General features: G+C 41.0%; 1 protein-coding gene across 3 annotated transcripts in view; it reads left to right on the top strand.

The window, feature by feature from the left end:
- The first annotated feature begins 2,907 nt into the window (after positions 1 to 2,907).
- sema6cb (semaphorin 6Cb) overlaps positions 2,908 to 16,862 on the top strand; it is a 135,058-nt gene continuing 121,103 nt past the window's right edge. For all 3 annotated transcript variants that reach the window (XM_079504244.1, XM_079504242.1, XM_079504243.1), the window contains exon 1: positions 2,908 to 3,141. The gene's annotated coding sequence lies outside the window, so the exon portion shown is untranslated. The remainder of the gene's footprint in view (positions 3,142 to 16,862) is intronic.

Below are 16,862 nucleotides of genomic sequence, written 5' to 3'. Positions count from 1 at the left end.
GAAGAGACAAAATACCGTACGTAAAATTCATTAAACAAATAACAATAAACTGCCTTAATTCAATGTACATTATTCAAGACTTTAGAATACAACACTGCACTGCATACTGTCTGTATATAGCCTATGTTGATATCATACTGCAGCTATACAGTTTGTGTACTCACACAATTAAACTATCCTCCACTTATTCAAATGTTCTAGTTTGCAGCAGTAGTAGGCTACAGGAGCCCCAGGCTCTAAAGGTGCATGCAGAGTGTGTAAATATGCAACCGGTTCCTTGTTAAACCAGAGCAGGAAAAACAAGAGCGAAGCAAAAAGAGAGAAAAGGTCCTTCTATATCATCCCCCTGCCAAAATCAGGAAACCCTTTTACTGGCAGAGGTTGACAGTACAGTATATACTGTATGCTGGTCCAAATCATTTACTCAAGTGCTTGTTTTTTCTCTCCCTCCCTGCAGAAGATCCTTACCACAATGGACAAGCTCACACAACAACAATCTTACTGCCAACTGAAATGACTTTGAATCTATTAGCATAATATACTCAAAGCTGACCAGAAATGCACAGCCATTTTGATGTGGCTCGAAGCAGTTGCTTGGCTAAAGTGGAATGTCATGATAAAGCATGATATGAGCAAAGAACCACATACAGTAAAAGTTCAGCTTATATCTCTCAACCAGTGGTCTGAAAATCAATCCGAAATCCACTGAAAATCTTTAGACTTTAATTTTTTTACTGTGTGGCTCCTGCAGAGCGGAGCTGCAGAATATGATCTGTCTAACTGTCTGTCTGTCTGTCTGTCTGTCTGTCTGTCGGTCTGTCTGTGTGTCCACAGCTAATCTCACAAACCGCTGGACCAGTGCCAAATTCTTGTGCACACAAGCAGGCCATAGAAGTACCTAATTTTAGTAACACTTTTTTTCATGCATTACTCATTGAGGACAGACATCATCATAGGCTGGTCTCATGAAGTCTGAGGGTAACAAGACAACTCAACCCATCCCCGTTCTTCCTCCCGGAATTTTCCCCAGTGAGGGGTGGGAGAGGCTGGACGGCAGACGGCTGTGGAACTTGAAGGATAACGGACGTGCGCTTATGAGAAACAACTAAAATAAAAACTTCTGCGAAAACAGAAGCGCAACACGAGGATAAGGAAACATTCGGTCCAAAATGTCCAGTTCGCTCAGCAACAACAGCAACAACAACAACTACTATACTTTGGTGTTGAAACTTTGAAGTATAAACTTTCACGAAGAAGTATAAATATAATTTATGAAAAGGCTACTACAGTTATATCCTTTCCATAGGAGTATATTTTTATATTTTTACAAAAATAATACAAACAGCCTATAACATAACAAGTTATGAATCTTGAACCTAGTTTGAGATCCTCATTGGACTGCCATACTTTTCCCATGTGGATCTCAAAATACACATAAAACAAAATTCACATTTTTTAATACATAGAATGCATAGGCCTATAGATGTTTCTCCATGAAGGACATGAAGTATGAGGATACTCTACTATCTTTTTGATGCATTACTGTTTAATGCATTGCAACTGCAATCAGACACTTTTAAAGAGAAAGCAAAATAGGCCTTACCTCCTTAAAGGGATAGTTCAGATTTTTTTAACTTAAGTTGTATGAAATACTTGCCATTAATATAGTGGTTGCAACTGTATTAATTGATTGCCCGAGTCCTGTGGTGGGAGTTCTGCTCTGGTTTTGGTTAAATATCAGGTAGTTCCGGTCATTTTGTGGGGGGCACTGGGGGCCACGCAGTAAAAGTAAATGAATCCACAAAACTAACGTAATTTGTATTGTCGACCTATTTCTAAAATATTAGTGCAACTTCCGTTCTTTTTTTACCCCTCTATCACACAGAACTATGTTTTTTGTGTCCATATCACTACGCCCAAAAAATAGTCCCATGAAATGAAATGAAATGAAATGAAATCTATATTTACCCAGGGTATCTGGGCTAAGCTCAAGAACTTGTTTCCAGCCAGGCCCTGCTCATAGAACACATTTCATCGTAGTGGTTCAATGCCTTGTTCAAGGGCACTTCAGCGGTGGTAATTTTAACGTGTCGGACGGCTGATTCGAACTAGGAACCTTCCGCTATCCGTTCGTCCACCGCTGCCACTCTATCACCATGTGATAGAGGGGTCAAAGTTGAACGAAAGTCGCGCTAATATTTTAGAAATAGGTCAACAATACAAATTACTTTCGTTTTGTGGATTCATTTACTTTTACTGTGTGGCCCCAGTGCCCCCCACAAAATGACCGGAACTACTTAATATTGACCAAAACCAGAGCAGAACTCCCACCACAGGACTCGGGCAATCAATTAATACAGTTGCAACCACTATATTAATGGCAAGTATTTCATACAACTTAAGTTCAAAAAATCTGAACTATCCCTTTAAAGTTAAATTAAAAGACTAATTTTAAGTATACAAATGTTGTGCTTGTGTGACAGCACAAGTATAGCATAACATCTGCTATTATTTGCAATATAAAAGATAGATGTAAGCACAAATGTACTTGTACATGTCATGTACTGTAAATGCATTTTATTTAATTATTTTGCATTTTCCAAAACAAGTTTCACATTCACATGGAAAAATGTAGCTCCTCCCAACATGTGCAATGATGTATCTGTTTAAATACCCATTTCTACTTTCTGATTGGTAGGTTTTAGCTGTTATTATGGCTGGGTTGGTTCAGACTCCCTCGGTGTTGGGTGTTCAGGCATTCATCATCTGGAGAAAAGTGAGACTCGGTGGGCGGAGAGAGGCGCAGTACTTGAAAGCCACGTCCAATCAGAAGAGAGGGGGAGTTGCACCTCTACGCGGTATTGGACAAGACTCCTGTCAAAATGCACCACGGGGGCGTGGCCTGAGCGCAGCTGCTAGTTGGTGCTGAAGTGTTGTGATTGCAGCGAGTCTCGTAGTAAGAGGCGCTCTTTTCACTGCCTCTGCACTCTGGGAATACTAACGCTTTTGGAGAAAAACAAATCCCTTCTTCAGCGCAACTTTCGTTCGACCGTTGTTACGCTTCCACGACAGTATCTGGACCTGCTGCGAGAACAAATCGAACATTTGCCACCAGCCGCACGAGGAAAATGAAACGATAAGGTAAGAACAAAACAAGTACGGTAGTTTGGTACTTTGCCTCGTCGGTATGTGCGTGCGGCTGCTGCTGCTGCAGCTGCAGGAGAGCTGTAGTCTCACTCCGCTCATTAGCCGATTCAGTCTGACTCTGATCTGATCCAAGTTTCCCCCTCAGCCGCTGTGGTCTGGTCGCTGGGAAAGGGACACCTTTTTCCTCTGCAAAAGCAACATTAAGAGAAGTTGGTTGTCTGAATGCCGCACGAACTCCATCTTTAACCTCGATGCAGGACATTTATGGTCTCCACTGCAGTTTGTCAGAGGGACTTATTATCATCATTACATGATAATAAGCATTAGGCAGTAACTGCTATTGTAAGGTTAAATAATGATAGCTAAAATAAAAATTACCTTTACTTACTTTACCATCATTGCCTTTCTTTATCATGTTGACGCAGACTCCTTGCGTTGGCTTTGTCACTATTGTCGACCAGTTAGAACAATGGCAATTATTAATCGAAGAAGGCCAGGAATCAGAATACATTTTCTTCTTGTTCTTCAAGGATGTTTTCCAACTTGTCAGAAATGACAACATTTCTAACTGCTTGCCCGAGACGTAAATAGAATTTTAATTCAGATTGATTCTGTTCAATAAAATCATGGCAAATGTTCTGTTAGGAATTATAGGAATAAATATGACTACGTATTAGCAGCAGCCGATTTGCTGTCATACTTAAAACAAACAAAATATCCTATTAACGGATCTTTAATTGTTATTGGCTGAAACACTATAGGCTAGACGTTCTGCCTGTAACAAAATAGTATGCATTCATGTTGATCTTTGTTGCATATCATATTAGTACCGATAACACAGATTAGATTCTCCGTGGTTTGGTTGCAGAGCACCCTGGAGCTTTATGAAGAGAAAAGCGCTCTATGGGTACTTAAATTGTACACAGTCTGCACTTGTCTTGAAACATATAATTTCCAGATAAGCTATAGAGAATGTATGGGACTCCCTCCGTGGGTGTTCAGTATCTCTATAGACTATAGTCGATAGAGGCATTATACATCACTAACCAACATGGTCATAGTGATTTTATGTAGACATTTTATTGGGTGATCTATACCCCATTAATTTGCATAACGTGTAATTTATGCACCACAGTTGTAGCACTTTTTTGCTGGAACACGGCTGGATTGCAGAGTTAAAAGTTTTGAGGGAATTTAAATTGTTTAAGAATGGCCCTGACATTTTTGTTTAAAAATGTCTACGTCTTAGTTCATCTGTTCACAATGGATGACATGGAGGACTCGGTTCTTGTTGATGTTATAGGATAGCTTGTGGTTTTGTACTGTGATTTGACACTCTTCTGATTAAGAAAACGACTCTTAAAACATAGCTGCTTGATGGATGCTGAGAGATTGAGATCTATTTTAGACTTTGTATTATATTTGTATTTTTTTTTAAATATATATTCTCAGGCAGCCCAGTGTGTAAATTGGCAAATATACTTTTAATTGTCTGGTAAGACCACAGGGTCCTCTTCTTTAATCATTTGACTGACTGGTAAAATGGTGTATTTGTCCTGCAATTACACACCTGCTGCTATGTGTGCTGCTTACTGTATGTCTAACCGGCCCGCATGTACACACTGTACCAGATGGATTATGATGTGTAGGTAATGGTATCTTTGATTTTTGACTATCCTTGCCATGTTTTTCTTTACTTTTGGATTTTCTTTATCCTTGCTCTGCCTGTCTGACCCCCACCCCTCTACTTTTTCTTTTCTCTTGTATGAAAACAAAAATGATGGAGCTTGCACAAAAATGATTTTTGCCCACTTCTTTGCATCTGTAAACCTGTGATGTGACCATTTTGATTTTGAACACTGATAACAGAAAATAAAATGGATAAAAAAAATTAACCTTGTTTGCTATACAGAAATGACCTATGTTACCGTTTATTTATGCACTTGAACATCGAAGCCACCCACATTTCTTTTAAACGATTAACACATTAAAACACTAAACTCTTAGAAACATTTGACATGAACTTTGACATGAACTTGGACTCAACAGTCTTAAGTTAATGGACCATTTAAAAAAAATGGTAAATGGTGCATTTAACCTTAGCGCCTTTAGCCAAGGCGCTTTACATAGATTGTGAATTACATTCAACCATTCACACACTTATTCATACACAGATGGCAGAGGAAACCATGCAAGGCACCAACCTGCTCATCGGGCGCAATTAGGGGTTCAGCGTCTTGCACAAGGACACTTCGACACACTCTGGGGAGACCTGGATCGAACTGGGAACCTTCTGGTTCCCAACCCGGCCGCTCTACCCCTGAGCCACTGCCGCCCCTATTTAGAGATCTGCATCCTGTTGACATGAGCAAAGTACCAGCAGAACTCATTTGCCCACCATCTCTGGACATGGACATTGCTTGCTGTTCGAGTGACTCCCCTTTAAGCTCTGCAAGATTTGTTGCTCAGTTAGCATGGTTAATGGTGCATTTAACCCATCTGTAAATGTATTTCTGATTTCCAGCACTAGCGCTGGTTTACAATGAGGGGAGACCTGGTGCAGGGACCCCACATGAACAAATGATTATGGCTCCATAGTGTTCCCCAGGGTAATGATGGTTGAAATAAATTCCTACTCAAGGACTGGGGGCTGTGGTCCTATTGGGGTGTTTGGCAGGATTTGTTCCGTTCCTGTCAAGTACAGTAAAGTACCCCCTCTTCCAGAAAATAAACTGCTTAGCCTAGTACGCAAATGGTGTGTTTGTGCCTACATTTGCATGCATAATCTCAAGTGAAGAACAGTTTTTATTGACAAAAGCAGCAGAATTTTAGAAGAATACTTCTGATATTAAACTTAGTTCAGATGAATTGCCTATGGGAGCCCTGCAGTACCTGACGAAAATGGCAGCAGAAGGAGACGGTGGTAAGGATGGGGGATGAGGGCTCCAAGGCTAACCACTCCCTCTTTTTCTATGCCTTCGGTCTTGTGTCCAGTGAAGAGTGCAGGACCCCTGGGGAGTGAATTATTACCTGTCAGACCCAGAGGCTTCCTGCCATCCATAACCCGGGGATGACACCGGACAGGCCTGTTCAGGCTATCTACTGAGGCTACTGGGCCTTGGCCTTCAAGTCTAGCCTCCTTGGAAGGTGGCTGGCACGAAATCACATTAACATGTTGCATAAAGCATTACAAATGGACACGTTAAGGAAAGTGGGCAGCTCTGCCTAGTGCCTTCTGCAGTGCAGCCGGACAGGGTCTTTTATCATTCTGCTGCCTCCACCAGGCTGGGGAATAGGCTGCCGTTTACCAACACTTTGGTAAAGTTTTTCAGCTTTGCGCCTAGCTTTGTTCAAATGACAGTTTTCTGCTTATTTGTCTATATGATACAGTTGACATTCAAAGACTTTCTTGTTAAATAATAACATGCTCACTACTGTTTCTTTTCTATTTGCAATTTCAGTCTGCTATAAATCAAGGTTGATATAGTGGCTGTTTTCAATACTGACAATACTGTCTTCCACATTTCCAATCATCGGCTATTAGATTTGAGACCTTGGCACTCTCTCATAATTACTTCTGATTCCAAAAACAGGCGTGCGGTAGCTTCCCTCCTGCGCCCCTTGTGTGGTTATCGCGGTATGGGAAATTGTAGTCAAGCTGATGAGTGTGTAAAACTTGGGATGAAAAAGCCTCAAGTTCAGTGAAAGGCTAGAGGGATGGGGAAAGAGAGGGAAAAAGATGTAGAGCGGTTGTGGATTTCTCTCTGGACAAGTGACAGGCCATGGTCCGTCCTTCCAGACTGGCTGTCTTCCTGTGGTTTTGTCGGGCTGTTTTTCAGAAACGTTAACCCCTTGTCAAACATCGACTTAGGCTCCTGTTGCCAACCCGCTACAGCCACATACAGAACAGCAAGAACACTGCAGGATTGTCTGGTTACGCTTCGTGAAGCACAGTGGAAGTATTCCAGCAATTAGAGGGAAAATATAACCTGTAAATTGCCATGTCAGCATATTACCTCAGCCTTTGGGTCAGGGAAGGTCTCATGTCCCATGAAGGAATCTTTTGTGTGTACTGTATAACATGTTTAGCTTTATCCTGCAATGTTTGTATCTTAAGTATTCTTTATTTCATATGTGAGTCATGCACATATGAGTCATGTTGGTTTATGGCTTTCTTTGTAAATTGGGTATGCTTCAGTCAGAGTAATGCTTGTAGATTCTGTAGCTGTTTGTCTCTCTTGAAAAACATCTCTGCCACTGAATCGGGTGCCCTTTCATCGAAGGAAACATTACCTATAGTCACTCACTGCAGAGTATTGGGGAGAAACACACTTTGATTTGTGGAACAAGGAGCTTGTGTGTGTGACAAAAAAAAGGGGGGGGGGGTAAATTAAATTATGCTGACTTGAAGACTTGCAATGATTCATGCATATTTCATGTGAAGAAGTATCTTCAGTAGCTACTTAATGTGTGCATATCCATGGACTCCATGATCATCTTGTAGGAGTAATTTCAAAACCTATCCAGGTTCATCACCTAGACACCTACTATACCCCAAGAGTTCTAAATGTTCTTTAAAAAGCATGGAGCGCTGTAGCATAACATTAACTCCCGAAGGATATAGATAATGCAGATATCATCAAACGCTACTCCTCACTATGGTGAGTGAGCACATAAATACAATTTCCCCTCCAAATACTGTATATTCCACTTGCTCCTTCATTTAATAGGAGCAAATGCCTCAGGTAATGAAACAAGCGTTGTAAATTGCTGGTGGACATGCAACTGATTATTGATTTTTTAACTCCTAGTGGGGGCAGTTAAGGTGCAGTGGTTTGTGCCCCAAATTATCTCTTAATCACTTCATAATGATAGCAGGCCCCCTGCCTCAGTGATTAGTCGCTCATGCAGAAAATGGAACAAGTCGCCCCCTTGACTTCACCAAACTCTGATGAACAGTTGTTGTCGTCAGATTAGAATGTCCCGGACATTGTGTTTGTGTGAAGGTGTTGTAGTGAACAGTCAGTGCTAAACTTATAACAACTGTCAGAGGTGAAAAGAAACTCCATAACTGCTGTAATGAGGCTTGATGGAAGTTTTCAGTTGCTGAACAGACAAAGCTGTCTTGTCCTGACTAACTGGGTCTACATCGGGAGATCAGGTCATGAGACGTTGGGTGACGTCTCACAAGTAGGCTACAAGTTGCTCTAAACCGATTTGCACGGACTATAGCTGATGGTGCTGTTCTACCTGTGTGAGAGGAAATAACAATTCTCACCATAATGATTAATGTTATACCCCTTCGGAAATGGGGCCCCTTTCCACCAAAATTAGAGCAAAAGATCTTTTTTATAATGATGGAAAACCCACAAAACCCCACTGCCGGTAGACGAGTATACAGTACCCTTCTGTTTTTGTTACTAGTGTCACGTTCGACCCAGATCATTATGGTGCAAAAACTCACTACAGGAGTGATGTACAATGTCAAATAAAAGTCATCTTATAAATTATGATGTTCCTTTTGTGAAATGAGTTCCACCTATCACTCTCTCACACACACTCACACTTGGTGGCCCGATTGTCCGACAACACCTTTGGGGTTTAGGTACAGGTACAGCAGTAAGTAGACTATTAACACGACTTTTGTCTGGGAACTTTTCAGAATAAAGGCACTAGAGTGCCAAGCAGATGGGCAAATTTTACTCTGAAAATTCTCGCCTGCGGCTGAGACAGATGTTGTTTACGCTCCAGAGTCCGGACCCATGCAGTTTAATAATGTACAGTCCCACCAGAATGCACACTGCTGTCTCGTGTCTCATCACAACCCAATGCAAATCGGCTGGAGGTGGTGTTAGTTTAGCTTGTTGCTGTTGATTCAATGCACTGATTGAACTTCACTTCATCTCCGCCTGTAATCTAGGTTATCCTTAGCACAATAAGATACAGGTGAGGTTATCCTCTGATAGGCCTGAAAGAAAGTGAATCAACACCACCCAAGCCTCAAAATGAATTGCAAATGTTTTTGGCCAAATTAGAATTGGTCTTGTTGGCGGATTGAGAGCAAAATCCGCAAGAAAAGCAGAACATATTCCAGGAATTTATATGTGGGAGCATTCAAACTGTTGTTCTTGGAAAACGAGCCATAATTTGTGAGTGTGCGTGACTGATCTGCAGAGCAGCAGAGGGTTTTGCAAAAGAAAGCGAGGTAAGAATTTGAGGCAGATTATTTTACTGACTTTCTTTTTTTAAGTTCTTATTTTTGAAAATCTGTAGCACAGCAATAACGTCACATTTGATGCTGTATGGCAATATAGACCAACTGGGTGAAGGAGGGGGAATAGAAGTAGTTCTTAGTTACTGTAGAACTTATTCAGAGTTATTATGTCTCATTGTTGCTTATTGCATTTTTTCAAAATGAGAATTTTTATGGTCCCGAAATATGAAATGAAGCAGGAAATTAGACCCAAGATAAGTTTTATTTGTTTTCCTCTTCTGCCCAAAGCTCCTGCTTTCATACGGCAATGCCTCATCATATCCAATTCAAGTTTTTTGTAAACTTTATTTTTACATTTCTTCACCCCCTAAGCTAAAAAACAAAACGAAAGCAAAAAACAAAACAAAGTGGTGGGACAAAGCAGGTCAAAAAGAGAGTCAAGACAGGGACACAGTCCGGATTACAGTTCACTGAAACAAACTCCACAAAGGCACTCCAAGCCAGGACAGGTTTTTTTGGGCTCTGTCCACTCTATACCTGAGTTTTTCCAGAGGTAGGAATGATAGAACTTCTCTTAGCCATTGTTGAAAAGAAGGTGCCTTATCAGACTTCCAATTAAGGAGGATTAGTCCTTACGGGCCCCTACGGGCTAATAGGGATGCAAATGCCAAAGCATTTGCTTGTGGAGATGTGAGTGTACCAATTCAAGTTCTTAACACACTTAAAAGGCGGCAGGTATTCACATAACTTTCATTTATTCAAGTGTTCTGATTAAACCTGACAGTTTTTTGGAAATTGGCACACGCCTGTTAAACCATACTGTCAATGAGGATTTTATTAGCGTACAAAACCTGTAGGCCTATCCAATTTCCCAACTTTCCAAAAATAGCAGTCATTGTTGTTGACCTTGTTTCTGGGAAGAAAAAAAGAAGAAAGGCCAACAATCACATTCCTATTCAAGTATCCCCCACACTGTACATTCAATGTTATATACTTTACTTTTACAAATAGTCTATAATATATACTAGTGTATTTATTTTTGAGTGGTGCAAACCACTCCAACAACTGGCTTTGTTAGTTTACGTGTCCATGTGTTTGTTCGTACCAAAAAAATGAGCATGGTTGCTATGGTCACTCAGTTCACACGGGTGTGATTTCATTACGTCAAGCATTACGTCAGACCACAGCTGATCAGTCTATATAAGACCTTGCACCACTCAGTTCACAGGGGTGTGATTTTTTATTTACTGGTGGAAAAATTGGAATATCTACATTTGTCTCTTGTATGTAAATGTGCATGAATTACATGCTCCTTTGCCATTGCACCATGATATTATTTGTGCTGTTCTTAGTGGTCACTATTGTGAAGGGACTATCAAGTGTATGTCTTGGACATGGTATCAGGGTACTCGACTCTTAGGATGATTATTTTCTTCGGATTCTCAGAACTCTAAGCTCCATTCCCTTAAATTGGGACTATTTTTAAACCAGTCTGAGGGGGCAGAGAGCTGGGGGGTTGTGGGGAGCGGAGTGGTGGCTTCAGTTAGTGTCATATAAATCCACACTGGGCACCAGTCCAGGGTGAGTAATATACACCCTCCTTCACTCCGCTGCCTCCGATTTCTTCCCATTCCATGGGTATGTGTCAGGTTAACTATGTGTTGACTCACTCGCATGGCAGGGCAAGAAATTACCTTCTGCCATCAGCTGCAGGCAAATGTTGACTGTGGCTGTTGTCTGGTATGGTTGTCTATTCGAGTCACTTTGAATGTTAACAAACCATCATTTTGAGCTTCTACTCTACTGGTTTGTCCAACGCCTGTTCAGCTTTGTTTGGCGGGCATTTCAACTTTCTCCCCTGTTGCTGCTCCCCCATTAAATATTATGTTTAAATGAAATGCAGGCTTCAGGCTAAATATACATGCATATAATTTCTATGAAAATAGCCTACATTTTAACTTTGATATAGTTTTCTCTAACATATCTCTCTCTCTAGTGCTGTGAATACCAAGGATGTATTCTTTCATTGTTTGTTGCTCCATCAACTAGACAAAGGCTGGACCCCCCCCCCCCCCCCAGACCCCCTCTGCTGTTTTCAGTCATGATGAGACACACACACGCACGTGCATGTGTGTTCAGGTTGTGGCAAGGTTTTTTTTTTAGCCAAGCAGTGAGTTCTTTGATTCACTCAGACATGGAACACTTCTTTCTGCTGCTAGACACACAGACACAACATAATGCCTCCCACACAGCCACACATGACTATTCTCTGGTCCACTGCATCGTTCTCCGTTTCATTTGATCTCCCTTTTTATTGCTTTCCCACATTATATCTCTCTGCCTCAATACGACTCCCTGAGGGAGGGGTGATTGCTGGTGACTGACGGGCGGCATGAAGATTTCAGGGTAAACAAGACTCGGACTGCCAAACCAATGTTACTGTAATATCAAAGCTTACTGAGGATAGGTGACGGGTGGAAGAAAGCCGTCCAACAAAGTCAAAGCGTTCTTTCTTTCACTCAAATTCTTTCACTGCCGCTATGTAGCCACTAGCAGTAGTTAGCTTGTGCCGGCCGGATGCGGTCAGATTTCTACTTATGCACTTCCATTTTCCCGTCTCACAAAATGTAGAAGAAGATAAAGCTCATGTTAGCATTAGCACACAATCTCTATCTTTCTCCAGAATCGTTAAAGATGGAGTGCTGTGATTTTTGTCCAGTAATCTTTCCAGTGTTTATGAGGTGACAATACTTCATTACACCCCTTGGTGTGGTTATGTGCAATGATGTCTTCCCTTTGAATTTAGGGTTTCTTCCTGGAGGCTGAAGCCTTGACAGTCAAACGTACTGATATAAAAAACTGATAGTGACATTACAAATATCCCCTTCCCTAAACCCTCCCCCTTTATCAACAACAGCTGTGGGTGCGGCTTCAGTTCAGGTGGATCACCATCCATCACCACCCACCAGGCAAACCAGGCATACTTAATTAACTGGTGGGCGTGGTGTCCACATAAAAACGTAATTTTAACAAATACTGTACTTTTTCTGGAAAAAAATCTTCCTCCTTATATAATAATAATACCTGATGATCATATTTTAATCACGATGCCGTGAAAAATGAGACCTGAACCTCGGATGTCTGATCAACACCATGGACAGCGGCGTTGTTTCAGAGAAAACGGTGTCGAAAGATCGTCATTAAAACAGGACTTTGGGTGCATGTGCAGGTTTTGTGCAAAAGTCCATTTTAGCAAAACAGTTTCATATTGATATAAAGCGATCAAAGACGCCATATCAAGTCTTCGGCAGACAACGGGTTTAATTCCAAAGACACAATATCAAGTCTTCAGCAGCCAATGTATTAAATATAGCTTACTTAAGCCCTATTTTATACTTGGGCTATTTGAAAATAGAAAATCTTTAAGCTCACAATCACAACATGCATTGCGACCTTGTAGATCTGCTTAATTTATTTTGTGTGGAAAAATTGCCAAGGAAGAATTGAGAGAACTGTGAAATATAAAGGGATTGTGACATAAAAATGTTTTTGTAATTCTTCTTAATTCTTGTAGGTTTTATGAGCTCAATTGCACCCAAAAAACCTGAACTTTTAACGTTCAGTAGATTCCCTGTGGTCTGGGGTTTTCTGGCTGGTTTTCTGGCTGGGGTTTTCCTGCTGTTTGTGATGTAAGAGCCAACAAATCCCATGATGCAGATGTCACTTTCTGGCTGGTTTTCTGGCTGGGGTTTTCCTGCTGTTTGTGATGTAAGAGCCAGCAAATCCCATGATGCAGATGTCACTGTTTTGCGTGTTTTCATTGCAGCTCAAACGGCTTCCAAACACCAGAGAAAACTTCAGACCACAGAAAAGTTTAGTTTTTTTTGGGTGTAATTGAGGTCATAACACCTAAAATAAATGAAAATTTATGTCATGAAACCTTTAACCAAAGCTCCAGTGGCAAGTGTTATTGGTTGTCTGATGGAAGTGGATGTCTTAATAATATTAAACGACATCTCCCCCTGCAATGATTTCCTAACACGTTCTGCATTTTTGTGTTTGACCCTTTGAGCTTCTCTGATGTGAAAATTGAATCTTTAATGGAGAAACTGACTTTGCTCTGCCGAACATATTGCATGAGGTCAGGTATTGCATTGAGGAAGACCATTTGCCAGAAATATCTTTTTTTAATTAGGCTATGTTATTTTAATTAACCAGCTAGCATAATGTCTATGTCCATTTGTCAGCTCTGTTTGCCAGGCTAGAGTGGACTGGATATGCCCTCTTTTGACTCCATTCGACTCTGGAGGTTTCTACTTCCTATAATAACTCCCATTCAGGAAAATGTATTTTTCCACCTCTTTCTCTGTAATTAGCATGATAATAGCCAATTGGGAGGGGGGGGAGTGTGGTTAGCATAGGCCTGATAATCAGATTCAACGTGTATAAAACCTGGTTATTATCATGCTGAATGCACCATCAGTTAAACTAACAATCTATTCTGAATTCCCGCATTAATCTCCAATATCATACCCCAGCTGTCAATTGAATAGGGAACACAATGGCAAATTATGGGCTATGTCTTGCTCCCCAGAGTTTGTGATATTGTATTGCGTTAACTGGATCTTTCCCCAGTGTAATTATGCTATGCTAATTTCACCTCCCTGCACTCATGATGGAAACTGGGATTTTCAGTTATTTCAATGTCATGGAGCTGAAATATGAGGAAATAAATGTGTTTATGATTGCTTTCTCTACCACTATTGCCTATGAAATGAGCTCAACCTACATAGTAAGAGAAATCTATGAAAATCTGGGAACTAAATCGTTACCAAGAAATTTCTTCACCAATGTGTTTCTAAAGGTGTCTAATAACATGTACTAAAAGTTTGAAATTCAACTCCCGTGGGAAATTGAGTTATTAGCATAATATGTGACCATACCCATAACATCCTATATAATGCAAAAAAGTCCAAATTTCATCATTCTTTAAGTAGCATGTGACATATGAAACTAGGGTTTTCATGATTCTGAATCCATTCCAAGCATTAGTTTTGCACAAAAAACACTCCTTGGGAGGAAAACGGCCTCACAAACGTGATGAGTTCAGCACATTTGGTCAAGTGGATATGGCCTAATTTAGCCCAAGGAGTGTTTTTTGTGCAAAACTAATGCTTGGAATGGATTCAGAATCATGAAAACCCCCTAGTTTCATATGTCACATGCTACTTAAAGAATGATGAAATTTGGACGTTTTTTGCCTTATATAGGATGTTAAGGGTATGGTCACATATTATGCTAATAACTCAATTTCCCACGGGAGTTGAATTTCAAACTTTTAGTATATGTTATTAGACACCTTTAGAAACACATTGGTGAAGAAATTTCTTGGTAACGATTTAGTTCCCAGATTGGTCAAATACCTGATAAAATGCCCTTACTAACATAAGGTGTCTCCGTTGAGCTGAAGTGGAGTGTAGCAGCCATAGTTTCAGAGAAGGGGTTGACTGTGGGTCAGACCACCTTCAACTCTTCAGCTGAATTGATTGTGTTGGCAGTTGACAGGGTTGGCCTGCGCTCCTCCCACTGACACGAGGACTTTGTTAACGTGGGACACACGGCATGCACAGGCTGCACAGACAAATCCCTGTCATGCTCTCCGAGGAGAACCCCTGCTGAGGTTAGAGGTCATGAGTTAAGGGGGGCCCCTGCCATGACCTGAATACTGATTGATTTGTGGGTGTTGAGGGAAATGGGTGGAGGGGATGGGGGGCAGAGTAAGGGAACGTGGTCCAAAGGAAATGGGTAGAAGACTGAGAGTCACTGCATGCCTGACTCCTCTGCTTGACTCTGTACCTCTGTGAGGATGTGTTTTCATTTTCACTGAAATAAGACACTGGCCCACATGTTTTCTTTTAATAGACAGCTGACTGGAGGAGGGGCAGCAGTGTTGCCTGTGAGCCAGATGAGGATTGGCTAGTTGGCATTTGTGAACAGAATCAGATAGCGACCACACTCCCTGCTTTGTTCCCTGGATTGCAGCCTTGCTATCGCACGCACACACGCGCACACATACACACACGTCCTGTGTCCAAATCACCAGGTCTTATTTCACTTGGTTGGTTTGCAAAAAGTTTGGAGGGTTTTATTTGACTGTAAAGATGCGATTAGCTCTTCCTCCTGCAGGCTAAAACGTTTGTTTCACTTTCAGCCAATGATTAGTTCTGAAAAGACATAAAGTGAAAGTGCCATAGGGTTTGGCTTTTTTAAACTGCTGATATTTCTTGATATTTGAGTAGCCGTTTCGGTGTTACACATGTTAGTTTTGATTAATTTCCAGAGGAAAGAATACATTATTTGGAAACTAGGATTATCCAAATGGCAGCACAAACTGCCATTTAAATGTCTCCCATTTCATCTGGTGAACAGTGTTTTAACCTGCTGGGTAGTGGGTATGGCCTACTGGTTTGGAGTAGTTTGAGACTTGGAATAAAACTAGAGCTGGTTAATTGACCAAGGGCTAATCTGCTCATTTTGAGATAGAATGTTTTACAAACTATCATCTGTCTGCAAAAGATGGCTTTGATAGTGGGGGGACATAGATGCTCACGTGGGGATGGACCTCCTCATGCGGGGCCGTAAGTCATTCATCGTTATGCATTAACTAGTTTATTAAAAAACAGGTGTAACGGCGCTATTAATAACAGCGTTTTGTAACAGACTACTTTTATTGGTAACTAGTTAGTTTTGTAATTTAGTAGTTAGTTACTTAGTTACGTTTCCAAAAAAGTAATCCCGTTACTATGTGTCCCTGTTCATTTTGTTGGCAAGATTTAAAAATAATAAAGCTCCTTCCTTCTGTGTGATTTATCCTCCCAAGCCCCAAGCGCGGCGTATATTATACTATACATCCTGCATCTACTACATCCTGTAAGTTCACTTAAGAAATAAAAGTATTGTTACAAGTAGCTTTTATATTGAAGAGGAAGTCTGTTTCGATTGTAGCCGCAGCTGCCATGACAGTCAGAATAATAATAACATGCTTTCAGCCAAAGTTCATAAAAACCATGCGTCTTTGACTTAAACAATGTAGACTAAACACTTTGGAAATATGTTAAACATGGTATATCCTCTGTGGTGGCGTCATTAGGTGAGTACTAGTTAATGAATTGTTTAAGTTTCATAGTATCATTGCCCCCCCAAAATAACATGAACAGGTTACAGGATTGAGGATTCTCATTCTGTTACTGTCTGGCCGCCGTGCCATTTCTTATAAACTTTCTAGTTCATACGTGGGTCCACGGTGGTGGTGGTGGTGGTGGTGTTGTTGTTGTTCATGCGCGCCGCGGTGCACGGTGTGGAGATCATGTGCGCTGCTGGCTGGTTGGAGCGCAGCGCAACAGCCTCATTAGTATGGCATATTGTCTGTACTCTGCACTCTCTTTCTGTCCAGTTCTACGTGTATAGGCTGGCGATTGTGGCAAATTATATTCGTTAATAA

Source organism: Electrona antarctica, assembly GCF_951216825.1.
Source record: "Electrona antarctica genome assembly, chromosome: 6".
NCBI lineage: Eukaryota > Metazoa > Chordata > Actinopteri > Myctophiformes > Myctophidae > Electrona > Electrona antarctica.
The sequence above is the reverse complement of the archived record's forward strand: the minus strand, read 5'-3'. Positions and strand labels throughout refer to the sequence as shown.